This window comes from Alexandromys fortis, unplaced genomic scaffold (genome assembly GCF_014885135.2).
Source record: "Alexandromys fortis isolate MF-2015 unplaced genomic scaffold, M_Fortis_MF-2015_v1.1 scaffold_8_9099976_23576923, whole genome shotgun sequence".
Taxonomy (NCBI): Eukaryota; Metazoa; Chordata; class Mammalia; order Rodentia; family Cricetidae; genus Alexandromys; species Alexandromys fortis.
This window is the reverse complement of record NW_026067899.1, coordinates 215,187-242,332: the sequence shown is the minus strand read 5'-3', so window position 1 is coordinate 242,332 and position 27,146 is coordinate 215,187. Positions and strand designations below refer to the sequence as shown.

The 27,146-nt window shown below is 47.2% G+C and overlaps 1 protein-coding gene across 5 annotated transcripts in view; it reads right to left on the bottom strand.

Annotated features, from left to right (window-relative positions):
• Positions 1-27,146, bottom strand: part of Wipf1 (WAS/WASL interacting protein family member 1) — a 97,992-nt gene that overhangs the window by 22,236 nt on the left and 48,610 nt on the right. The window contains exon 1 of one of the 5 annotated variants that reach the window (XM_050122841.1): positions 2,079-2,241. The exons of the other annotated variants lie outside the window; for them this stretch is intronic. The gene's annotated coding sequence lies outside the window, so the exon portion shown is untranslated. Of the gene's footprint in view, positions 1-2,078; positions 2,242-27,146 lie in introns of those variants that run through there. 5 annotated transcript variants of the gene reach the window in all.

Sequence of the window (27,146 nt, the reverse complement as noted above, 5' to 3'; positions counted from 1 at the left end):
AAATATTAGCCATTTGTTAGAGTTAGAAAATAATAATTTAAAAAAAAGTAAAGGACAAATCACACACTAAGTGATGAGTGAGTGTGAAACCTTGGCCTGCTGTGCATGCCCACGTGCACGCCCATGTGCGCCCCCCCTGCACACCCACAGGCACGCCCACATGCACACCCACAGGCATGTCCACATACACACCCACAGGCACACCCACACCACCACTGGATCAGAAATGACGTAAAGAGACGTGCATAAAGCCATCTTGGGCTGGAGAGGTGGCTGGGTGGCTAAGAGGTCTTTCTGCTCTTCCACGGGACCTGAGTTCGGTTCTCAGCACCCACATCACAGCTGCTTGTAACCCCAGTTCTGGGGGATCTTACACTCTCTTCCCTCAGCAGACACCTGTACACACATGATGCACATAACTCACAAAGACACCCACGAGCACACACAGGAACACACACAAATAAGTAAAACAAATCAAAACAAAGCATATTTTCTATTTCCCAGAAAAATATCCTTACTGAGGCATTTCTTATTCTAGTTTTTGTTTCCGTTTTACTTTCTAAAACTTAAGGTCAGAAAGTACAGACACATTTATAGCAGTCCAAAGTAAACGTACTTTCCAATATGAGACACATGCATTAAAAAAAAAAAAATCTGATAAGAAAAAAAAAAACCAGAACCAACTCTTAAGGGATAAATGTATCTGAATTTAAAGAGAAACTTTACACTTCCAACAGAAATTTAAAGAAACTTCTAACACAAATGATGTCTGGACTGTAGTAGCTTGCCTGGGTCTGGGGTGGGGGGGGTTCCAGATTACAGGCCAGAGCTAGCATCTGACTTCCTCTCTGGAGGGAAACTGCTGCTGGCCCCAGGGAACAGGCTTCTCCACAGATCTTCCACGATTGTGTTCCCCTCCACAATTTAAACAGAGGCACTGGAGAGCTGTGCACCAACACCCACAGACAAACTTTGTAAAAAAGAACCAGAAAAGCTGCCTGTGGTTTCAGACAAATCACTTAATCTCTTTAGACCAATAAAAAAAAAAAAAGTCTGACTAGATCAGAATCAACAAAATGCCATGAGGCTAAGGGAACACTGAGAGGCCCCAAGACAGGGTAAGACCCACACTCTGGTGAACCAAGGCCATAAACCTTCTCTAGCTCCTCCTCTCCCCCCCCAGCCCCCACTCTACCAGTCAGTCTGCGTGTAGCCCTCCCCTTTCTGAACTAGAATTCATTCACCTCTGCATCTCTGCACAACAATCACATATTAAACTAGCGAAAACACTGCGCCCATTGACTAAAGCTGTACGTGCCCTCCTTAGTTCTAAAAGTGTCAGTCTCTATTTCCGCAAGGGAAACAGGAACATAAATTGCTTTTCCAAACACAGCCTGGAGAATTCGTCTTGACGGAAAACATTGCCTTACCCCTGCGCCATGGGTCTCTCTGTGCACAGCTCTGACATTCAGAGTTACATTCTACAGTGGGACATAATTTAATATTAACCATATTAAAAGTAATTATGACAAATGGTACTGAATCTGTTCTGGTGTGGATTGGATTACTCTAAAAGACCAAGTAAACTCTTCCTAACCAGCTGCCTGAGCCTGGACCACCACACACCTGCGGCAGCCCCACAGCATCAGCCTCAGCAAGCAGAGCTCGGAGCCTCGCTTTGAAAACCGACAGGGACTGCTTATGCTTTGGAACATCCTCTGGCCGGTGGAACTGAAGACTCAGCGGCCTCTTTATGGGCTGACGGGACTGCACACGGCAGAGGCATGTAGCTGACGCTAGCCCCCATTTCAGGGGAAAATTGGAAAGAATTTAATGAGGACCCAAATTTGTCCAATGATCAGAAAAATGTCTACAGAGAATCTCACCTCCACCTTGGCTCAGCACAAGTTACAGGGCACTTACAGTCACCACAGCAGGTGGCAGGAATAAATCACACGGTTTTCTACAGAACAATTAAACTTCTTTATCTCGACATACTATGGCCCATTAAACACCGTTTAGTTCTTCCCTTTGCTGATAAGGAAAGAAATTTAGTTTGAACACAAGTATTTTCTTACCGTTAAAAAGGAAGGCATGACCAGGGACTCAGGCAGATAGAGGGCAAGCAAGACACGAGCCAGAACAGAAAAACAGTTCCTCACAATGGCATCATCTTCTAACACAAGCGAGGGGTTGTTGCTGGGCAGCCATTTTGGACAAGCTCTGGCCTCCTGTTCAGGGTGACACACTGAGTCAGGCAGGCAGGCTTCTGTGGTATTCACTTCCTGCCTGATTAATTTCTCGTTTGTTCCTTCCTCCTTTGCTATAGAAAAAGAAACTAGATTGCTTTTACTTAAGAGGCAAAGAAAAAAAAAATTAAAAAGTTTCTTCTTCCCCCAGGATAGAACGCAAGCACTTGATGCGCTAAGTGGGTCTCTGCACCTCTCTCCCAGTTAGCGGCTTTTCCCCCCCTCGATGATACCACTACAAAAATAATTGCTCCTGGAGCTTGAGATTCCTTCAAAAGAATTCGATTTGAAAGCACAACTCTCAATTCTCACTATTTCATCTAGCAATATTGAGAAGAGTCACTCAAGAAATAAAAGCCCTCGACTGGGAATTAGTCTAAGTGAGCCTTCCTCATTTGTGGGACATTCAAGTGTGTGGGAAGAAAGCCAGGCTGCAGGTGAGGCGTGCAGGTTGGGTGCATCACAGCAAGCAAGCTTAGAAATGCCACTAGGGTCTAAGTCGGGATAAAAGACAGGCCGGGCAAGCTGCTGACCTACAGCTTCCTGGCCCCCAAAGCTCTGTTTCCCTTCTCCTTACTCACAGGGCAACAATCAACTCTTCAGGAAGATATCTGATAAAAGGACCCAGAAACTGGGAGCAGATAAGGGATTTAGATTTCTTCTGAGGTGGGTGGCCGGCGGGGGGGGGGGGGGGGGGGGGGGGGGGGGGGGGGGGGGGGGGGGGGGGGGGGGGGGGGGGGGGGGGGGGGGGGGGGGGGGACGGCTTGATATTCACAGCCATTGGGTGCTCTACTGAGTAGCATAAAATATTCAGACATTTCTCTTGGCACATCTGAGCAGCTCCTATTCGTTTCTGCAGCACACACCACGTGACTGAGAAAGCGGCTTCAGTCAAAAGGATGAAAAACGGTGGCATGTTTCAGAAATGTCACTGTGAACCCTGCATGTGGGGTTTTGATTCAGGTGTGCCCAAAGACCACAAGGGACCTGCCATCCCCTGGTGGGGGTCTGATTAAAAAAAAAAACAAAAATCACAGGGGCAGTTTCGGTGGAGTCTGGTGGGAAGAGAGGCCTATAGGATGCAGTGGGACCAGGAATGTTAAATTTCCTCCGGGGCTTAGGATAGCTCCACCTCAACACCAGAAACCCCCATATTGAGGAGTGCTGGGCAGGTGAGCTCTAAGTCTGAAAGGCAGTAAATTCAGATTCCCTGAGATCTGAGCTGACTCAAATAAGCAGCCCAAGATGTTAGGCCCCAGATGTTAGGCCACAATTCCTCGAAGTGGACATCGAAGAGACAATGAATAAGTCCCTTTACTTAGCCTGTAGCTGTCTGAAGGTATGCAGGACCTCTTTCTTGCCTAAAGCAAGCAGTGTTCAAACAGGGATATTAGGCTTGAGGCCAGAAAGAGGTAGAGGCTTGCAGCCAGCATCCACCTCATCTGAAAACCCTTGGGGCAACAGAAAAAAAAAAAAAAAAACCGCTATCAACTCAAAGCTTAAATGCTTGAGTGAAATCTTTGAGGAAGTCTAACTATAGCTGGGTCTAAAACAAGAACATGGGTGGCGGGAGGATTTGTCCACGTAGTAACGGAGTTATTTTGAAAGTTCACTATATCGGTACCCCAACACACACACACACACACACACACACACACACACACACACACACGGAGCAGGGGAAGAGAGAGAGAGTCTATTCGGCATGCCCACTCTTCATGGCTAGTCTACTCATTAGTGAAAGTGTAATCAGAAGGCAGCATGTCACTAAGAAGGCAGGAACTCTCAAGAACTCCAGGGAAGAGGTACATAGATAGCATTTGGGTCTATTTAGTCTTTAACGGCATCTGTAAATGCAGTCTATACCGGCTATACTTGAGGTGTGTATTATGTAAGACAGGATGTGAACCAGATAATACTCCTCTGCTTAACCCCGCCCCCAACAGCTTCTCATTCATGTACAAACTCCAGACACCTTGCTGTAGGCCAGACCACCAAGGTCCACAAGAACTGCCTTTCCTAGCTGTTGTCGTCAGCCTGGCTCTGAATTTGCTGTAATCTTGCCTCTGCCCTCAACTCACACGGTGCTGGAATTTCAGGTGTGCTCACAGCCCGGCTCAAACCCTCTCGCTAATTTACTACCGCTCCGCCCGGCCCTTTCTGTTCCTTAACTGTACCAGGTTCATTTGCATCTTGGGGCTTTATACTTCAGAATCCTCTCACATGGGCTTTCCTCTCCTGGGTCCTTCTCATTGTTTAGATGTCAGTAAAAATGCCCAGGTCCCATCTCTGTGCGCTCTTGCATGCTTTCTCTCTCTCTGTCTCCAGAAGAGGGGTTTCTCTGTGTAGTAACTCTAGCTGACCAGGAACTCACTTTGTAAACCAGGCTGGCCTCGAACTTACAGAGATCCACTTGCACCACCGCCACCACCCAGCTTGCTCCTTTTCTTTGCAGAGTGTACGTCATCACTTGATATTGTATTTGTCTGTATAGCTTTCCTCACCACAACTCAAGCTCCAGTAAGAGCTGGGAGCCTGTCAGCATCTAACACAGTCCCAGGGCCTGGCAGGTGCTCAGTAAAATAGTGGATTCGAGTATCTTGTTCATTCCACCACGACACCACATTCTTTTCCAAGTGTGCCACAGATAGTAGCTTCAGCTGTCAACTTGACATAAGCCCAGAGTGTCCTGGGAAGAGTGGAGCTCCACTGAAGAACCGCCTTGATGAGAACGGCCTGTGGCCATGTCTTCTGGAATTTTCATAGCAGCTAAGCAAGGTAGCAGAGCTCACTCCACTGCATGTAGGCAGTATCATCCCTGAGCAGGCAGGCCTTGGCTGTATAAGAAAGCAGGCTGAGCCAGCCAGTAACCAGTGTTCCTCCGTGATCTCTGCTTCAGTTCCTGCCTCCAGGTTCCTGTTTGAGCTCCTGCCCTGGCTTCCCTTAATGATGAGCTCACTAGAACCCGTAAGTTGAACTAAACCCTCTCCCCGCAAGCTATTTTTGGCCGGTGTTTTTTATCACAACAACAGAAAGCAAACTAAAACAGAACTTAGTAGCCGCGGTTCCTCCTGAAACAATAAATAACAAGCGCCCAACATGAGCTCTCAGCTTGGGAAACATTGTGGAGGGGGTGTTTTCCGCAGAACCTTCCATGTTAATCGACTCTCCATATTCATTTATGGAAACGAAAAGCCAACACCAGACAGAAAACTAATAAACAACAGCGAAGGTCTAGCCAATCTTAGAAAAGCAGTAAAGAGTTATAACCACCAACCCCGTGTCACCCCGAATCAACATCTATGAAGCCACTGCCACAGTGACAGGCATAAAACATTCCGTTTTTAATAATTTGGGTCTGTCATGTTGTATTTCCAAGACCACTCACCCAAGAGTAGTGTGTGCACCCTGTCAGTGCAAGGATGTTTCAGATCCGGCATCCCCTCAATCCCAAAGTGCCCCCAGAATGACCCTCTCACATACCAGAAACACTGCCAGGCTATACATGTGCATCTGTTGAAGAGGAATCCACTTAGGGATGCAGTTTAGTCAGAGGAGACTGGTCTGACTTGCAAAAGGATCAGGGGTTCAATACCTAATACTGCTCTCCCCGAAATGTTACATATGAAAGTCTCCCGATTTAAAGGAACAGAAATAAGGGGTAGTCCTTTGCCCAAATAGTTATTAGCAGAGTTAGATGAAGGGCTGATCACTCGGAACTGATCTGAGAAAAAAATCCAAAGCCATATTCTGAGTATTCCATGCCCTGTAGATATGAACTGGCCTAAAGCAACTTGAGGAAAAATTTGCAATTTTCACTGTGTTGTGGAAATGTAGCCAAACCTCTTTGTTTTATTTTCGAAACAAGGGCTTGCTAGACAGCCCTTTGCCTGCTGTGCGTTAGCAGCCTGGGGGTTACAGGTCCCCCTACACCCCTTGCCCTCTTGTTTGGCTCTGTGGAGCCTCCTCCTCCTCCTCCCCTCCTCCCCTCCTCCTCCTCCTCCTCCTCCTCCTCCTCCTCCTCCTCCTCCTCCTCCTCCTCCCCTCTCCCCCCAGAGGCAATTCTCACCCCACTGCCTATATAGATAAGCACCAGCGTGGACAGCACAGTGGTGCCCAGCGGCCCAGACACTGCACACACTTAGCTGGACAGATTTCTTTTCTCTGATGGCCCACTATGTAATCTGCCCAAGGAGACGGGAGGAGACCGGGCATGACCTGTAAGAGTCACCTGTGGGAGTACAGGGGTGGGAACCTACTGCATCTGTTCTTTGGACACACTGGATATGAAGCTAAACGCAACAGGGGAATTGGGGTGGCGAAAAGCAAGTACGATGCCCTTCTCTGAGGGGTGAGCTGTGCTTGCACATTGGCCCAGTCAGCCAGGTTTGTTTATGTTTTACTTTGAGTAACCCAGGGCAGGCACTGTAAGTGACCGGTGCTGGCCGTGAGTTCTGAATGTGACCCTTATATTCGCAATTAGATGTTCTAAGGTTGGGGAAAGGCTGGTACTGGCTCTCCCGGGATAGAAGGTGGGAATCTTTGGAGTGTGGGGTGTATGATAGCTATGATGTCCCCTATTAATCCACGGTTGACTTGTTCAATCGTGGCACACAGTTAACAGAAAACACTTAGAGTGTTGGGATACCCTCTAGGAGGAGACAGAAAAGAGAAGCCCTGGTAACTAGTAGACAGCGGAAACCAGAGCTTTGTAAACAAAGCCCCCCCCCCCCCCTTTTGCTTGTGATCTGCAGCCCGGTGGGTGAGAATCAAATCTGGAGCCCTGCAAGGTAGAAAACCCCAATGTTCCCTACTAATCTGACTCCCATAAAGCAGTGGCAGAGGCAAAACTGTATCAAGTCTGGAATGTACATCTGGAATGTACTAGAAATTGATTCCTTGCTGTCTTTGCAAAGTCAGTTACTTCTCCAAGAAAGGGGACAGCTGCTTTCACCTTTGTGTTGGGAGTCAAGAAGCTGACTATCCTATGAGGAGTTTGGATCTGGCAGCTTTAGAACCGGGCTGTCTCTTGTGTGTGTGTGTGTGGGGGGGGGGGGTCTTTTGGAAACTGTGTCTGGGGTAAACTTTCCATTTGTTATTCTTTTTTTTTTAAATGTGCATTAGTGTTTTGCCTGCATGTATATCTGTATGAGGGTGTCAGATTCCCTCGAACTGGAATCTGCCATTCCAGTTGTGAGCTGCCATGTGGGTGCTAGGAGTTGAACCCAGGTCCTCTGGAAGGACAGCCAGGGCTCTTAACAGGGTCTCTCCAGGCCCTGCCCGTTACTCTCGCACTATTCAGCATCCTCTCTCCCTTTATAACTAGAGTAAGGAGTTCAGACTTGGAGAGAGATCACCGCTCCTGTCGGGAGAGCTCTACCTTGACTCCAAGGGTAACCACCAGCTTGCTTCACTGCTGCTCTGGAAGTCCCTGGTGCAGTGACAAGCTCAGAGATGAACTACTTCTGAATCAAGATTCAGTGAGAGGTCTTCCATGACGTGGCGCTGGGGCTGGCTGCACTGAAGCACATTATTTGTCTGGATCAGTGTCAAAGTAATAAGGAAATGAGGTTAAGTGGATCCGGGTTCAAATGAGACCGAAGTGGTCCTGAGATGATGGATCTTAAAACGGAGAGAGGAACGCACCATCGCTCTGTGACCGCCACTGTCTGCCTACTCTCAAGTATTCGAAACGTTTCCATAAAGCGACGTTAAGGAAAACAAGCACACGAAAAGGAAAAAGGCCTGTGGCTCATTCCCTTCTTCACCCACTAGAGGCTGTGGTGCGTGTGTGCGTGCGTGCGTGCGTGCGTGCGTGCGTGTGTGTGTGTGTGTGTGTGTGTGTGTGTGTGTAGGGGAGGGGGTCACTCCATTGATTAGCAACCAGCCCTGATGAGTTAAGGAAAAGTTAGTTCACCTGTCTCAAGCCGATCTCTTGGCTTTTGGAGAAAATAGCACACTGAGGTCTTCTCCATAATAGTTGAGAATCTAGGTAGCTCTTCCTAAGAAGGGAGTAAAGCCCCTGGGTCTGAGACTTCAGTAACAGTGGCAATAAAAGAATTTAAATAAAAATCCTAACAAACGAACAAACACCCCAAGAAGCAAGAAGAAGCAGGCAAGAGGCTAAGGAGACGTTCACCTAACACAGAAGGCGCAGGCCTGAGGGGTAGGGCCCAGCATCTCACTGCCTTGTTCTCTGCCGACGACCCTCAACACATGCTCAATCCACGTCATTCCTGGGACAGTCTTAGCTCACCTAGACCCAACTCTGGGTTATGGTTATAAATCCCTAAGTAGAGTTTATCATGTTTGTTAGGAGGTATTTTTAAAATCAGGGCATTGGCTGGGCATTCTTGGGCATGTGGCCAATAGCATCAAAAATCTTTGTCTTTTCCTTCCTGGAGTCGTAACCTTAGTAATCTCAGTATTGAAGATGAATCCTCAGCCTCAGAGATGCTATGGTATACAGTTATAGTTTGGAAACTCCGAAGAAATCCATGGGCTCAAAAACCTTAGTGCCCTTTCATTGACAGCAAGTGAAATCTAAGTGCCTTCTATGTGTGAGGCTGCGGGGCCCTCCCTTCCCTCCCCTCTATGTCTTGTGGACCCACCTTCTCCTGCTTCTCGTCTGAGGCTGTGGGGGTGGGGTGGGACGGGGTGGGGTGGGAGTTACCCTCCCCTTCCAGCCCTCTGCAGCCAGCCCTGCTTCTCCTGCCCCCTCCACCACCATGTCACTGTGTGCTCCCTCTTCCGAGCCTGCTGAGTTCTCTCCTAAGGACGTCCCTCCCTTGCTGTCCACTTCACTCAGGGCAGGCATTATTTGGACACGATCTGCTTTCCCCTCTGAGGGCAGAGGCTCTGTCTTGTCTAGGGCTGTCTCTCCGGCTACTTGGAACAATATCTGACACATCTCACAGAACTTGAAAAATACACGAAAAGAGACTGGAGAACTCCTACCTCCAGGTTAGACTACTGTTACCCTTATTTCTTTGTAGGGAAAAAAATGCTCTTTGTATATGGAAAGACCATGCATGTGGCCTTTGAAAGCCCTATCTTGCTTTCAGTAATTTCATTAAGCTGAAAATTTTCCAGTTGGGTCACCAACTTCCAGAACAAATGTCTCCAGGGGAAAACCCATACAAAACATAGAGAGTGGTTTCTTACAGCCCAAGGGGGAAGCTGTTGGAAAGTCCCCTCCTACATCCTGCCGTGTATACTTTCTGCACATACACTGGGAGCTGCTACTGGTATATGGCTAAACACACATTTCTTCTGCTGGCCTGCTGATGGGCTGGAGGTCAAATAAGGCCTGTACTGTTATTTCTAGAGTGGAGACAATGGCTGTCTGGGTTCTTCTCCAGCCTCCTCTGTAGCCCAGGGTTACTCCATGCCTGCTCTTGGAGGACAGAGCCATAAGGACACAGAAAGCGTCCCTGGAGCTCTGTACTTGGGGCCTGACATCAGCTGTCTAATCTCTGCAGGAGGAGCTCAGTGACCCGAGATGCCCTTGGAGCCCTCTGACTTCCCACGGGTCAGGCCTGGGGGGTGATGCTGCCCGAGAGAGGCCCACTCAGCTGCTCTGTGAAGAAAGGAAACGGGGGCCTCTGTGGGTCCACTAGTGAGTGACCTTCCTGGGATTCACCGTATGAAACCATCCCATTCAGCACAGAACTGTCCCCTTCAAAGAGTCTAGTGGATACTAACGTAGATGAAAAAAAAAAAAAAAAAACTGCTTAGAATTATCTGATCCTGGCCCTGAACTCTGAAAATGCAGAGTAATTACAGATGTTTCTTTTTACAACTCGGTTACCTCCTCATAAACTCACTGGAAGGTGAAAATTCTGTAGGCACATACTAAGTTACAGTTATATAAAAGCAACAATGTATGGCTTCAGATAACAGCTACATACTGTGTGTCTCAAAAAGTAGAGGAAGGATTTGGGATTTTTCCCATAAAGAAATGATTATGTTTGAGGAGAGATTTTTTTTGGGGGGTGGGAGTATCTTTTTGTTGTTGTTATTGTTTGTTTTTTGTTTTTTGAGACAGGATCTCTCTGTGTAGCCTTGGCTGTCCTGGAACTCACTCTGTAGATCAGGCTGGCCTCGAACTCAAAGATCCACCTGCCTCTGCCTCCTGAGTGCTGGGATCAAAGGCATGTGTTACCACACCTGGCTCAGGAGGAGAGGCATGTTTAACATGACAAATATTACATGGCACATAGAGATATCAGCACATCGCTACTATGTATGCTTTCCTGTTTCATGTATCCGTTAGAAAACAGACTTAATGACAGAGCTGCAAGTGCATCTAATACATATAACCCACAAAGCATCCTGGTGTGGCAACTCAATCTGCTGAAGCTCGTCCCTGTTTCCCCTCACCACCCAGAGATGTCAGAGGCTCAGGGCCGCTGTTCAGCGTCGTACCCAGGGGACCAGCAGTCAATGCACAGGTGATACTAATGCAGGATGCTTCTGCACCACCGCAGAGTTGAAAACCCAGAAGCTGAACTGCCAGAAGTCCAGAAACATCCACCCAAACACGGTTGTCCTCATGGACTGACTTCCCAGAAATCGAAATAATTCATCAGTGCTCCAATTGCGAAAGAAATGGAAAAGTTGTCAGAATAAAAAAGGAATCATTGTGTCAGCTCCAATGGCCAAAGATAAATAAAATAAAATAAAAAGCAAATAAAGTCGGGATGTTATAAAGGAAGCTCTGAAAACAGTCGCCTGATAGCGGTCATCACACACGTATTGGTCAGAACAGCAGCACGCACAGTGGTCACAGTGACCTTGTGGAAAAAGTACCTCCCACAGCCAAGGACATTTGCCCAGCAACTGTCACCTTGACTGAAGCCACTCTTGCTATCAAACATGGTGACCAGAATATTGTCTCAAAATGTCTGGTGTTGATCCGCATTGTGCCTTTGAAGGCTCCCCTTTATCCCAAGCCCTTTGAACATACCCAGTTTACTATCATACTTGAAATCTCCATGCAGCATTCTGCTATTCCCAAATAAATAGCAGGATTTTATTTATTTATTTATTTATTTATAAATAAAAAAAAAAAAAGATTGATTTGAGGCCAGCCTGGTCTACAAGAGCTAGTTCCAGGACAAGCTCCAAAGCTACACAAAGAACCCTGTGTCGAAAAACTTTAACAAACAAACAAACAAACAAACAAAAAGATTGAGGAGATAGGCAGTGGTGGTGCACACCTTTAATCCCAGCACTCGGGAGGAAGAAGCAGGTGGATCTCTGTGAGTTTGAGGCCAGCCTGGTCTACGGAGTGAGTGAATTCTAGGACAGCCAAAGTTGTTACACAGAGAAACCCTGTCTCCAAACAAAACAAAACAAAACCCAGTTCACTGAAGATGGTGAGGGGCGGCTGGTAAGGGTGGGCACCGGGTGAGGCGGGCATGAGAGCCGCTGTTTCTGGTGGAGCAGTTTGGTGCCTCTCCTCACACCGCTGTGGAAGTGAAGCAGCTGGCAACCACGCAGCTGTTCACTACAGAGGGGAGATTTCACACTCTGCCCCCGTGTGTCACAGGGCCCTTGTGTCTCTCTCCGCCTGCTTCTGAGCACATTTTGCTTTTCTCAGTGGCCTGCCAAACAGAGCTTGTTCTACCCAGATGACCCCAGATTCCCTCCAAGAACCTCCCTTCCCCTCTGGCTGCTCTGAATTCTCCAAATGACTGACCAGGAAAACTTGAAAAAAATCCTCCCAGTTTCTCTGCCATGGGGTCAGTATCCGACAGGCTACCAAAACGACACCAGAAAACGCTTCTCACTTCCATGCGTGAATGCAAAGGTCAGAAAAAGACGCAACCAGGGTGACTGACTCCACTGTTTTTCGCAGGGTCCTCCACCCCACGACCGACCAAATGACTCCTTCTCCTGCACCACAGAAGCTGTCCAACCCAAGCCTTGGGCCATTTAATCTGTTCGGGTCCATTCCTGCAGGATGACCAGTTGTGTACAAAGGAGCTCCATGGCTACATTTAAATATTGACTGCTGTGAGGACAACAAACTACCAAGCGGTATAAAAACCACACGGCTAATATTCTGTGGGCTATCTCCAGGAAGAGAGATGAACAGCATACAGAAGAAAAAGAAAACAATTTAAATGCCTTCTCTTCTCTCCATCACCACTCAATAAAACAAGCAAACAGACAAACCAGAATAAAACGCAACAACAAATACAACTCAGTCCAGGCCCTGCTCTTGGTTTCTGAGTGTCACTTATATCCTGGCTAGGCACATATGTTGTCTGGGTGCTATGGCCAAAGCCAAGTGTGACAGTAACCCAGCGTTGCTTCTCCCTCTGTCCACAACAAGACCCAGTGCCAGATCACAGTCTCTCAGTGTTCACAGCTTCCTCTTTCCTGATAAGCCGCTGCAACCTTGACACCCTGGCCACCCTGCTTCCATCCCCCGCGCCCCCCCAGTCCTGACCGTGCATTCGCTTCCTCTGCTCTCTCTAAGCACACGGTGCTGTTGGTTTGTAGACACAGAAGTGCTGCGTGTCCCGTGACATGATGTTTTCATCTGTCCCCCTCCCATGTCTATCCCATAAATTAGGGAGCAATGCTGTGAGGGGGCCTACACACAGTCTGCATTCAACAAATGCACAGCATTGACCACAGACCCCTACTGATTTCGATGCAAGGATGGTTAAACTGAATCTCCACCTACAAGGAGCCAGCGTTCACAACAGAGCTGATGGCGGGATGTCTGGATGAATTCAGAGTTCTGCGCAGCTCAGCTTAGCTTATGCAGAGAAATCCTACTTCCCCAGATCGCTGCCTGAAGCACACAGCACTCCTGCCTCTGTCAGTCACTACTATTTGAGTGTAGGTACGGGCTGTGTGAATTCTCACTTTGGCGGTTCTTATACTTGAGACAAACATACTTGCCGGCATACTGCCGGATCAGTCCACAGAAGTCTGCTTCCTAATGTGACGGAACGAAAGCTTCAGTTGCTAGTCCTCCAAGGAAAGGTCAGAGGTAATGGGGAGGAGGAAGAGTTCACGCCCCTTGGGTGCTCCTGAGGCTGGGCCTCTGCCCTCTCTCCTAAGCTAACACTAAATGTTCCGGATCCTAAGGGGCTCCTGTCCTCCCAACACCTGCATTTGTGATTCCTCTTCCTTGGAGAAGAACCTCACCGAGGTGTCAGAAGGAAATCAAATTGTTGTCCTTTAGTTCATATTGTTATTTTAAAATCTTTTTAAAGAGTTATTTTATGAGTCCTTTATTTTGTGTGTGTGTGTCAGTCTGAGTGTGTGCACATGAGGACAGTGTGGAAACAGAAGACGGCTTTGGAGGTCCGGGAACTGGAGTTGCAGGCAGTTACGAGCCTCACAATGTGGGTGCTGGGAACCAAACCCCGTCTTCTGCAAGAGCAAGCGCTCTTAACCACCAAGCCACCTCTCCGGTCCCATAGCTTTTAAGTGGAGGTTGAGCTAGCAAGCACTTGCCATCAAATTGATGACCCGAGTTTGATCCCTGGGAGCGCATGGGAGAAGGAAAGAACTATTTCTGCAAGCTGCCCTCTGACCTCCACACTCACACAATCACAAATGATAGGCAAATTAAAAAGAGTTTTAAAGAGAACGGAGCATCTCGGGTAGTGGTTCTCAACCCATGGGCTGCAACTCCTTTGTGGGGGCGGTGCCATCCGACCCTTTCACAGGGGTCGCAAATCAGATATCCTGCCTATCAGGTATTTACTTTATGGTTCATAAGAGTGGCAAAATTGTAGTTATGAAGTAGCAACGGAAACACCTTTCTGGCTGGGGGTCACTGCAGCATGAGGAACTGCATTAGAGGGTTGCAGCATTAGGAAGGTTGAGAGCCTCTGCTCAGTCAGTGAAGTGCTTACCTCGCGATTATGAGGACCTGAGATCAATCCCAGAATCCACATTAGAACAAAACAAAACAAAAACACCCTGGCCAGCTTGGTCCACAGTGTCTGAGGAGCACAGCCAAGGTCCTCTGATCTCTATGCCCACGCCCAAATGCTCACCCGAGTGCACACACCCTCGCACACACAACAGGCGGGAAGCTACCAATCCAATGATGATAATCTGAGATAAGGAATACACATGGTTGAAGAGAGACGTCACACTCTCTGGGGTTAATGTTTGCTCCTCTCACTTTTTTATAGTGTTTTTTTTTTCTTATTAAAAAGCCACATAAAGATGCCTGACAATGGTGGTACACACCTTTAACCCCAGCACTCAGGCAGAGGCAGAAGGGTCTGAGTTCGAGGCCAGCCTGCTCTACAGAGCAAGTTTCAGGACAGCCAGGGCTACACAGAGAAACCCTGTCTTGAAAAATCAAGAAAAACAAACAAAACAAAAAGCAAAAGGGCATATATAGAAAAGTTTAGAAAATATAAACAATTTTCAAAGCAATTCATTAGTATTCATTTAAGAAACCTGTTAATATCTTAAAATGTCCTTTCAACCTTTTCCTTCAATCCCTGTATGTATGTAAGTATGTAAGTATGTATGTATGTATGTATGTATGCATGTATGCATGTACATATGTATTTTGCAAGAATGGAGCAATCGGAACAAAGCTCAGGGTTCCCACATGCTAGTCAAGTGCTCCACCATTGTGCTCCACTCCTGCCTCTGTGTATTTAAAACGCAATCAGATTTAAGTGTGTATCTTTCCTTCCTTGTTTCACAATATTATTTTCTTAATACAATTTTAAATATTGAACGTTTCCATTTATAGTTGCTCTATTATCTATGTATTTTTTTTTATTTTTTAGACATTCCAATTATATCCAAGTTCATTAATGAAAGCTTCGGCAATGTGGCTAGAGAGATGAGTGAGGGACCTGAGTTTGAGACCCCAGAAGCCATGAGAAGCTGCATGTGTGGCGTGTGCATGAAATCCCACAGCTCCTGGGGAGCGACGGGAAGTGAGCAGAGGAGCCCTGCATGCTCACAGATCAGCGAGGCTGGCGTGTGCAGTGATAGACCAGCTAGTCTGGCATGTGCAGTGATAGACCATCTAGTCTGGCATGTGCAGTGATAGACCAGCTAGGCTGGCGTGTGCAGTGACTGAGAGAGCAGCTAGGCTGGCGTGTGTAGTGATAGACCAGCTAGGCTGGCGTGTGCAGTGACTGAGAGAGCAGCTAGGCTGGTGTGTGTAGTGATAGACCAGCTAGGCTGGTGTGTGCAATGGCAAGAGACCAGCGAGTCTGGCATGTGCAATGGTGAGAGACCCTGGCTCAAAGAAGGCAGGACAAAACTGACACCCAAGGCTGTCCTCTGGCCTCCACGTGTGCCATTGCACACACACACATTCAAGTTCATACACATACACATGAATCATACACACACTCAAAACACTACCATGATTAGTATATTTGTAGCTAAATGTTTCTAGTCTAGCACTGATTTCAGATTCTGTCCATAGGATACGTTTATATAGTATAAGGGCTATAAAGCTGTTTTTGTTTCATCTGTTTTGATTTTTAGTGAGCAGACTTCCCCAGTGTCTAGTACATGTATTTTCAATATGTGTTATTTTTCTAATCTTTGCAAATTAATTAAATGAAAGCTTGTGCATATGGGCTACATTAATTTGACTTCTGATTATGAATGAGATTGACGATGTCTGGCCATTTGTCATCTTCTCTTTAATTATTACATATTTTTCTATTAAATATTATCTGACTATTTTTTAATTACAGGATTAACCTTTTCTGTATTTCCTCCTATCCGAGCCAAAGTACTACCCAACGCATCCTGTTTTCTTTTTCCCCCTCAGTGTAAAGGGGGATCAATTCCAGGGTCTCACTCATGCTAGCCAAGGACTCTCACACGGAGCTCCATCAGTCTTCAAAACAAAATGAAATATTTAGCCCTGGGCTTGGTGGGCAGTGACCATGCCTAGGAGCTAATAAATTGAACCACCTAGATTTTGCAACCGTGGTTATATTTTTATGACAACTGTGAGAACGGACTGTCAGGCTGGAAAGAGGGTGCAGGATTCCTAGGCACAGGGCCCCGCAGCGCGTCCTGTCCCGGAGACAGAAGCAGGAATACCTGGGTTTACGCTCCACAGGCACAGCCAGGAAACCCTTGTTATGAACCGAGTCACCTCACTCTGTCCTTCACAAGACCAAGGCTCCCAGAAACTATGGAGTAGTTTAGGCTGACATAATCAGTCTGAGAGTCCTCTAGCTTCACTGCCTTCAGTCGCCATTAGAAAACTACTTAGGAGAAAGGAAAATGGATTTTGAATTTTTGTTAGGATTGCAAAGGTGTCAATCAAAACCCCTTTCTGAGCGTGGGTCTTTCAAAGCTCTAACGATCTGTGTCGTGACGGTGACCAGGCTGGGATGACCACCTGCAGCCTCCTCTCTACCTCATTCTGACCAAGTCACACCTGAGATGAAGGTGGATGTTCTTAGCCTCTCCCTATTGGGCTGAGATGAAGTTCAATACGTCTAAATTAGATAAGCAGAGGCTCTGGGACACATTAAACATTAGTATTAGCCATCAGCACCTATCACATCATTAAGAGAACTGAGCTTCTCCAGCAGCAACGCTTGGTAAAGGAGGGAACATGGGCAGGCTGGAGAGAGCGGCCCTGAGAGATGAGGCGGGTTAAAGGGTAATACAGAGAGAGACAACGCAATGGAAAGTTGGATCTGCTTGATATTTGAAAAGATGTCCAGTACTGGTCATGCAGTCGATTTATGCCTGGTTCTCAAATACCATCATCCCCACTTCAGAAACCTGGCATTGATCCATCCGGCCTGTGCCCGCCCTATCCTCATCCACTAGCCCAAGAGCGCCCAACAAGCCTCCTAGTCGTACGGCTTCCTAGACACTGGCAAACTGGTTCATGCTCACTTCCTTGTTTGTCACCTGAAGAGAGTTGTTACCAACCAATAAGAAAGCTACACAGTCAGGAGACAAGAGTCGCGTGTCCCAGAATCCTCTATTACAGCAAGCACGACCTTTCTTGGATCCACTAGAAAAGGACTAACGGAGCTGGAGAGATGGCTCAGAGGGTAAGAGCACTGGCTGCTCTTCCAGAGGTCCTGAGTTCAATTCCCAGCAGCCACATGTGGCTCACAACCATCTCTAACGTAATGAGACCTGGTGCCTTCCTTGCCAGCAGTACACTGTATGCTTAATAAAAAAATAAATCTTAAAAAAAAAAAAGAAAAAAGAAAAGGACTAATGGCCGTTCGGGGTAGTCACATCCCACCTGAGACGGGGACACGCTTGCTTTCCGGGATGTTTTAGTCTGGAGCTGAAAGGTAAACAAAGGAACAGTAATTGTCCGTGGATGCTTCCAGACGCGGGCACAAAACCGACTAGAGAAAAGAGAGGCCTCCACAAGGGCCTGGTCTCTCTGAACAAGTGGGAAATAACACCACCAACCTACTAATATGCCCAAGTTCAGTCACTACCAGGTGATGGCACCCTGACCGGAAAGACACCGGTGCCAGGAGCTGAATAAAGCCGCAGTAAAATGGGACACCTCACAGAAATACCTCGTGCAGCCAACTCTCACTGACAGGGCATTCATGAAGATCAGTGTGAAATCTTACACAGAGCTTCCTACCCATCCACATTTACTCTTCCCAGAAACCAAATACCTGGAGGAGGCTTCCCCTCTTCTCCGTCCTTGATACAGGATCCCTCCATTAGCCCATGATGCCCCCACCACCACACACTGCCTCCTGATATAAGGTCTTGCATAATCCACACTAATATGTCCTTGAACTCCTAGCAATTCTTTGGCCTCGGTTTCCCTCAGTGTTAAGATCACATGTGTGTACCTCCACGGCCTCCTATCCATTTTCTGGTACTGGGGATCAAACCCAGGTCTCGAGTGCTAGGTAGGCACTCTGCCCCTGGGGCACACCCCTCGCCGGAAGCTCAGTTCTGAAACCGCTCCCCTGCCCACTGTACTTCCCCCCCCAACAGATAATGGTACAAAGGTTGAAGCAAAGCTTCCTCCCATTGCTTCCTCTATCCCACTATTTTGAAAACATAGAAGGCTATTTCTCAGAAATGCCGAGAGATAAGCAAAGACAGGGATATCTCAGAAGCAGCTGCGGCAGGAACAACGTCTCAGGCAGTGGAGACCAGCGAGATGCCGGACTCTGTTCTACTCATGGCACTGGCTACTGGCACCGTGGGGTGTGTGAAAACAGCCTTAGAAAGACCTAACATCATAGCAGCATCGTTAAAACATGCTCAAAGACAAAAGCAGTGTACAGTTTATTTCTTGAGAAGACAATTATGCCTTGTATCACTTACTAGAACCAAATGTTTGTAAAAACAAAGACATTATAAAAAAAAATCAAGTCCATCAATGGAAAGACAGGACCAAGTCAGAACTAATTTGTTAGCAAGGGCAACTCCTCTGCCTCCTAATAAACAGGCTGTTTGATGGGAATCAATTCAATTACAGGACATAAGTCTGATGCTACATCCACCATCACAAACAATGTGCTGATACTTTTTAAGCTTCTAGTTCAGTTGTCCTTAGTGAAAGCAAAAAAGAACTTAGAAGATCAGAATTGACTCTTAAGAAGGTCATAACCTTATGGGAAAGGGTGGTTTTGTAAAACTTGTTAGCAAAGCATTGCTTATGGTGGCATGCCAATGTTTCAAAATATTAAGGTCTTTCACTGTTAAAAAATATTTTAAAGCATAATAAAAGGAAAGTTAAGGATGATTTCACTCAAACTCTTTCTTTTTTCTCTCTCTCCTTCCTTCCCTTCCCCTCTCTCTCTCCCTTCCTCCCCCCCTCTCTTTCTTTCCTTCCTTCCTTCCTTCCTTCCTTCCTTCCTTCCTTCCTTCCCTTCCCCTTCTTCCTCTCTCTCTCTCTCTCTCTCTCTCTCTCTCTCTCTCTCTCTCTCCCTCCCTCCCTCCCTCCCTCCCTCCCTCCCTCTCCCTCTCTCTTTCTGAGACAGGGTCTCACTCTGTACCACAGGCTGGCCTCAAACTCACAGCTATCCTTCCTTGTTGGGATGGATTACACGTTACCATGCCCACTTTCAATTTCTAAAGTGTATCAGGACCAGAGAACCTGGAATCAAAGATTTAGTACAAGTTCATACAGAAAGCATTGCATGGCCTTCTCAAGCCATCAGGCAGAGGGCATACAAGAACACAACCCTATCTAAACTGCCGTGTGTCTCATTCTAAGGCCTCAGCAGCTTTTCCCGATGACCTCAGGCTCACTCAGACATCTTATTTCCAAAAAGTAATGAACAAATTATGCTCATGAATTCATCTCAAACATGATACACACGGCAGAGCAAGCAGCCCTGCTCTCTCTGTTACCAGCGTGCAGAGCTGGCAGGGAAATCTCCCTTTACAAAACTTGTTCAAAGCAATGACTTGGGAGGAAGTGGTGTGCTGATACTACGAAAAAAAACGCCCTCCAACACAAAGATAGCTCAAGAGCATCTGTGTATGGCTCAAAGGAAATACACAGCTCAGAATAAACCCCAGACACCAGTTTACCTTGGCCTTGGCTACACACAGGCAGAAAGTGGAAGGCCCGGCTTAGGCAGCCATTTTGGTCTGTGTCAAAAGGAATAGACCAGCAAGGTTGTCCACCCTGAGGCTGGGGTGCAATGAAAGATACATCTACCCAGTGTGGCTTCAGAAACAACCCACATGTGTCTCAGAGGGTTCCCCACCTTAAGAGACATGTGGGCTCCCTGCCACCTTGCTCCCCAGGAGGCAGGAGGGAAGGCAAGTGCGATGCCCCTTTCTCAGGCCACTACTAGACTGGAAGCTCACTCTGAGAGCAACAGCCTCCTGTTGCGGAGACCTCTCCACAGGGTCTTCTTGTCGTGTGCTTTACCTGCCGAACTCAGAGAGGAGAAAGAATCCTAAAAATCCATCATCAAAATGCCACCTTGAAAATAGTCAATACTGAATTTTCAATTTCTGTTCATTAAAACCAATCCTTAGCTGGACCTAGTGGCACGTGCCTTTAATCACAGCACTCGGGAGGCAAAGCAGCCAGAGCTCTTGAGTTTGGGGCAGCCTGCTTTATACAACAATTCCAGGCCAGCCGGGGCTATGTAGTGAGACTTCGTCAATAAGAAAAAGAAAGAAGAGGAAGAGGAGGAAGAAGAGGAAGAAGAAGTTGTTAAATTTTAAAACCGTGAGGTGAACACATCAGTAATAAAGACCGAAGTTTTATATGGTTTTGGGAAGAAGCGTTTTCTATAAAAGCGGTTATTTTTCTAAGCAACAAGGTGTCCCCCACCAAAATCTGAAAAAGCATTTGATGTTTTCTTCAGATAGCTGTTACTTGAGACAAGCCTTGTCAACTGCTTTTTAAATTCTGCTTTTAACATGGGTTTTATGTTGCTCTTTTTAAAGTATTTATTCCAAATGGAGTTAAGGGTACTCAAATGATTTTTCAGTTTTGGTCATTCAAGAAAATTGACCTAAAAAAAAAAAAAGAAAATTGACCTAACAGCTGATGGCCCATTCATTTCCCTTCGTCCCTCGGGGACGGGAGGAGAAAACAGGAAAGGAAGACTAATATTTAATATTAAGATTAAGTTTAATATTTTGCGCCATCGACTTTCAACAGAAAACAAAAACCATTCAGGGCCCCGATCACACGTGGGGGCCATTACAACAGTTGAAACAGCAGTCTGCTCCTCCAGGGGATGGCTACAGCATTCCAACTGGACACAGGAAGCCGATGGCGCTGGGCCCTCCAACGCCTGCTCACGGTGGACTCACGGAGGCTGCCCCAAGCCTGGCACCATCTGCGTCTGTCTGTCTAGGTGGCAGACCACTCTGCCATCCTCTGCAGCAGGTATAATCCAGCACAGCCTTGTAGAGGGCTCTGGAGAGGACACTGAGCACCAAGGGCTAGAGTGGACTTTGTTCAGTCTTTCCACGCTATTCTCCGGCCAGGAAAAAATACCGAGCCAGAGGCGTCTGGAAAAGACAGATGGCCCAGAGGAACAAAGGCCTCTCCAAGCCTGACAGCACCAGCCCGCCTACGTGTCCACCTGCCTGTCCTCAGCTGCGGACGCTTGAGCCACTGGCACCAGAGGACCAGTGACTTAGGTCAGACCTGGCTCACAAACTCGTGTGGTCTAACTTCATGACGGATACGTTTCTGATGACTCTGAAGACTCAGAATAGTGGAAGTCTGAGGTTCTTCCGCAGTGCCAGAAAACAAAGATGTGCGGTCTGTGGCATAGTCCCCGTGCGGAGTTACTGCCCCTCAACAGGCTTCCACACCGCACACCATGTTTCCTTGGCAGCTCTCTTAGCAGGCAGAAGAGCAGGCTGCAAGGTGAGCTGAGGCAGAGGTGGAAAGGGCACGGCCTACAAAAGCCAAGTTCAGCAAACGCCTTTGAGGTTTTCTTTTATTTCCACAGTTCTGAGTCACGTAGCTTCCTCTGTGGATTTTAACAATAACTAATGAGTCTCAGAAAATGAATCAGTATTCATGGGGAGAATGCTAAAGTTCATCTTGTTCCTTATCCACAGTTTTCTGTCCTTTAAAAACGTTTTTCACAGTTTCCAAGACTTCAGAGTTGAAGTTCTACCTTCGTAAGAGCTTCCTTGATGCCTTCATTCCCAGTGTGAGAGCAACTGCCTCTGGGTCTACTCCAGCCCTAGCCAACTGGACAAGAGCAGCCCCTGGACCAGGGTGGCCACACTCAGGCTAGGGCGCACACTGGGAGGTGGTCTGGCCTCGAAGGAGAAAGAAGGAACCCCTAGGCACCTCTAGTCCCTCAGGAATGAACCGGGAATCATGGAGTCAGGCCAGAGGGGAGGCCAGAGGAGAAGACAGCAGGGAGTCAGTACGTGGGAGAGGACAGCATCTGTCTTGCAGGGGTATAGGCACCCGGAGGACTTTTAGGTACCCAACTGCACCCGAGTCCTCAACAGTCCTGCTGACTACGAAGAACAGCAGTTCTTGCCAGTTTGTTCCAGTTCCTGCCAGTTCCTGTGCTCCTGCCGCGTGTTAAGGACCCCGCTAGGAGTTTTCGGGGCGTCAATCCTTATCTCATAGCATGACAGTGGGGGTGATGGAGTCGGAGCATGGGCCAAGCACTGTTTTTTCCCTAAGGTATATTCTAATTAAATTAAAGAAAATTGCTTTCCATAGTTCTCAAAAATCATCTTGAAACCATCAACAGGGAGATGAAGACACATAGCCCAGCGGGGAGAAGGGGAGGCCGCTCGGGCAGACTCGCTCTTTACGAGGGGCGCACACCCCGATTCACACTCTCCCACGTGGAGCTGTGGACACTCCAAAGCCCCGCCTGCAAGGAAATTACCATCTCCGTGTTCATCTTTCCGAGTTTTCAGAGCTGGTAAGTTTGGGAATTCAGCTTTTAACTACAAATTTCATGTGACAAAAAGAAGTGTAGCCCTCCTAATATCTCTTCTTGTTAGCTGACTGATCTTCAATTTGATGTCTCCTTAAGACCTAAAGAACTGAGAAATTTCAATGACAGAGTTCCATGGCATCAAAACGGTTTAAGACCAATTAGTTATATATGGATACATGTGTTTCCGTATGCACTAGACTCAGCAGACAGTCTATTATATTCTACACTTCAAGGTAGAAATGGGCATATGTAGTATAGCGAAATGTCTGCAGTTTATAACAGGCATCAATTGATCTGCTGTTGTGTAATACCCTGGAACTGAGCCCTTAAACCGTGACCATCACATTTTATCACAGTGGCCATGGGCCAGGAGTCTCACACAGCCTAACACGTGCGTCTGGCTGAATCTCTATCAGGGGCTGCAGCCAAGGCATCAGCTCGGCTGCAATCTCATCTGAAGGTTTGACTGAGGGAGACACTGCTCCCAAGCTTACACCCACTTCAAGATTCAGCCATCTCTGCCACCCAGCTCCCCCTCCCCCAGCTGTTGACAACATGCCTCTCTTGGTTGGGTGGCATTTAGTTCTCACTATAGGGCAGTTCATGACATTGTGGTTGGCTTTCTTCAGAGTGAGCGAGAGCCCCAAGTTGGAAGCGGAAGTCGCTTTGTAACTTGGTCTCAGAAGGCCACCCCATCCCCTCGGCTGTACTTCCTTCACTAAAGTGAGTCACGAAATCGATTCCACACAGGCAGGGCAGCTACACCAGCCAGCACTTGCTAGATCACAGACTGTGAGTCTGAACGAGGGGTGGACTCCAAGGGCTTTGGATCACTGGACACTGTCTTAGATGCAGCCTGCTCCCCGATGACATAAAACATCTACCGTTTTCTATAGAAGGTGGTGTCACAAGGGCCCCTAATTCTACCACAGTTTGCTGGTTATATTCACAGTCAAAGGAAATGCAGAATTTCTCCTAACAGCTAGTAAAGACAGAAAAGTACTACTTTCTTTTCTCATTCTTTGTATTTTTATTCTATGTCTATGAGTGTTGTGCTTCATGTATGTCTGTGTACCACATGCATGCCTGGTGCACATGGAAGAGAGAGGCATTGGAGTCCCTTAAACTGGAGTTAAGACACAGTTGTGAGCCACCATGTGGGGGTTGGGAATCAAACCCAGGTCCTCTGCAAGGAGGAAGTGTCCTTAACCAACGTGCCATCTCTCGAGTCTCAGAAGCACTATTTCTCTATCCAGCTTAGAGGGTTCAGGTTGAAAGTCCCTGCTATGAAGTAGTCACTTTATCTTACGCCATCTAAAAGCCAGCGGGGTGCCATCTAAAAGCCAGCGGGGTGAAGATTGCTCACACACCCTTGGGCTCCACTGTCTGGGTTTATTAATAAGTGCTGGTGAGAGATCGTTTTAAAAAGTGCGGTTTGTTGTCCACTCCGAAACACATCCAACTTTGAAAACAACTCTTGAAGCTGAAAAAGGCAAGTGTCTGGTCCCAGTGAGCACTCCTGGAATCCAGCTTGCAGGGAAACCTTCCCTACTGAGGCAGGTGGTCGCCCGTGAGTTCTAAGAACAACCAAACCCTGGTGTGAGCCTTTCTAATGAAAAGCAGAAAACAAGTAGAGATAGAGAGAAATGTTTTCCCGCAGAATCCGAATCTTCTAGAAACAGGGGCCACTGGGAACAGGACTCTAAATTGTGCCTGGGGGCGGGGGAGCCCTTGCCTCAGTTACCTTCGTAGTCCTGACTGCTGTAGCCACTCTTCTAGTGAGTGTGGTCTAGCCTGGTCTGCTACTGAAGAGGCAGTGCACAGACGCGGTCACCTAGGGATACAACTGCTGATTTCAATTTTGACACCCTGGACCCTAGTGGAAATTTCTCATCGCTTGCTCATAGCAATGCTTTGTTTTCGTTTTCTCGGGGCGGGACAGAGGCTACATACAACACATTTCATAACTGGACTGTGTCTAGTGTTGGCGCTTGGTCCCAGAGCAGAGCCTGGCACTGATTTTTCAACTGTGGATTTGTAGCAGTCTCCGGGACTCTGTGGTTCGCTCGGCAGCAGAAGGAGAGGGCAATTCACGAACTGGTTTTGAAAAAGCAACCTGGTTGTTTAATACCGAGAGTTTCGGCGTCGGGACAAACAAGAACAAAGACCAACAATGATGACAAGGGCTGCTCCTCCCAATGTCCCCTTGGGAGGCTGCGAGGAGGGGAGGGAGTCCGGCTCTCCTCCCAGAGTCCTGCTCCGAGGCCAGAGCCTCTGGGTCCAGGACTTCTTCCAAGGCTTACTGGCCTCTCACTAAGCTCTCTCTGGGGCATTTGCCTGACAGCACCCCCATTTCCAGGTATATTCGGGAGGCACAGACTGCTGGCGAACATCAGCTAAAGGCTTTTGTGGAGGAGAGGACCGGTGTTCTGTGGGTCAGCCGGAGCAGCGCGGTTTTAGCCCAAGGGTAACTAACATTGCACCCAAGGTGCCCATCACTTGTTTGGGCAAAGGACAAGGAAAACAAGTTACTCATGGATCGTCCCACCAAAGAGCAGCTATGGAAATGTGTGAGTTCCACATTATTGTCATGACGACCCTTCTGCAATACGACTGGGTGCCCGTGCAAACTTACAAAACCCGTTTTTTTGTTTTGTTTTGTTTTGTTTTGTTTTTTGAGGGGGAGGGGTTGCGAGACAGGGTTTCTCTGAAGCTTTGGAGTTTGGAGCCTGTCCTCCAGGCTGGCCTTGAACTCACAAGAGATCCACCTGCCTCTGCCTCCCGAGTGCTGGGATTAAAGGCGTGCACCAGCATCACGCGGCACAAAACGCTTTTTGAATACTGAAATGCACCATTTTATGCTTCTGGGAAGTGGGTGGGAGGGAGCTCTGGACACACAGGTGGGAATGCTGGCTACCTCCCTGAGGTAGTTTTCCCCTCCCTAAACAAGACTCACCTGCCTCTTCTGCAGGCTGAAGGCGCAAACAGGATTTACAGACAAGCTTGACAAATGTCCTTCTGGTAATTTGAGAGTTACAGTAAGAATTTAGACTTGTTCTGTTCAGTGAAGAAACACCAGTATCATTGCAGAGTACTAACCGAGGGCTAATTTTAGATAGTTGGGTTCTGTCCATACAAGCTGGTTTTGTTGGTTTGTTTGTTGAGACAAGGTCTGGCCGTGTAGATAAACTAGCTTCAAACCCACATTCTTGCTGGCAACACCTCCCAAGTGCTATGATTGTTGGTACGCAACCACCTCACTGGGCTTCACACAAGCCGCTTAAAAAGCGAAGAAGAGAAAGCGGCTGGAGACGTAAAAATATACGTTCACTGCTTTGCATAGACTCAGAATTTATCCATGAGAACCCAGATCTTCCCAGATGATGTAATATACCTCCTTTTCCATAGAAACATGACTTAAGATTACTTCCTTAAAATTTGTGGGACGCACAATGTCTGTGATAAATGCACCGCCCATCGCCTTTGATATAACATTTATATAAATGTTAAAGTGGTGGCCATCTAACATCTTTTCCTATTGTTTCCACACCAGCAAAGGAAGACTGGACTGGATGGGTCATTGCTTTTGCCAGTTTTGTTTGAGAAAAAAAAAAAAAACTGTTTGAAATTGAAACTTTTGTTTCAATTGGCAATTAAGTAGTAAAACAGGAAGCTTGAAACAAGAATCAGGCTTTCTCCCAACTTAGCCCCCAAAGCGCTGCCTCTCTGAACCCAGTCACAGACACCACACCGGGCCTGCTACCCCTCTTTTCCAAGGGCTCCATGGGTTACAGGTTAATTCAGGAGTAACCCTGTATATCTACTAAGACCACTGGGGAAGACCCATTTCTTAGAGAACCCTCTTTTAGGTCAAACATACACCCCACTCTCTACATAAACCTCAAGCTCAATAAAAACCTGAACTCACGATCCTTCCCTTACTCTAGAGACGTCCTGCCTTCATTTCCTTTCGATGGCATTTCCATTTTTCATGTGCTTTGGTCAAAATTCTAGTAATCCTTGACTCTTCTGTCATATTATTCAGCCCAACCGTTAATCTTACTGGATTTTTGTTTTAGATTTTATTTTTAATTATGTACCTGTGTGTTGGTGTGTGCACACGAGCGCAATGTGTAAGGAGGCCAGAAGAGGGCTTTAGGTTCCCCATAGTGAGTCACATGACATGGATGCTGGGAACGAAACTCCTGTGCTCTTAGCTGACCTGTTTGTCCAGCTGCTCTTCCTGTTTCTGCCTTCAAAATGTCCAGTGTGTCATCCATTGCTGGTGGGAATGCAAACTTGTGCAACCACTCTGGAAAGCAGTGTGGCGGTTTCTCAGGAAATTCGGGATCAACCTACCCCTGGACCCAGCAATACCACTCTTGGGAATATAACCAAGAGAGGCCCTATCATACAACAAAAGTATATGCTCAACTATGTTCATAGCAGCATTGTTTGTAATAGCCAGAACCTGGAAACAACCTAGATGCCCTTCAATGGAAGAATGGATGAAGAAAGT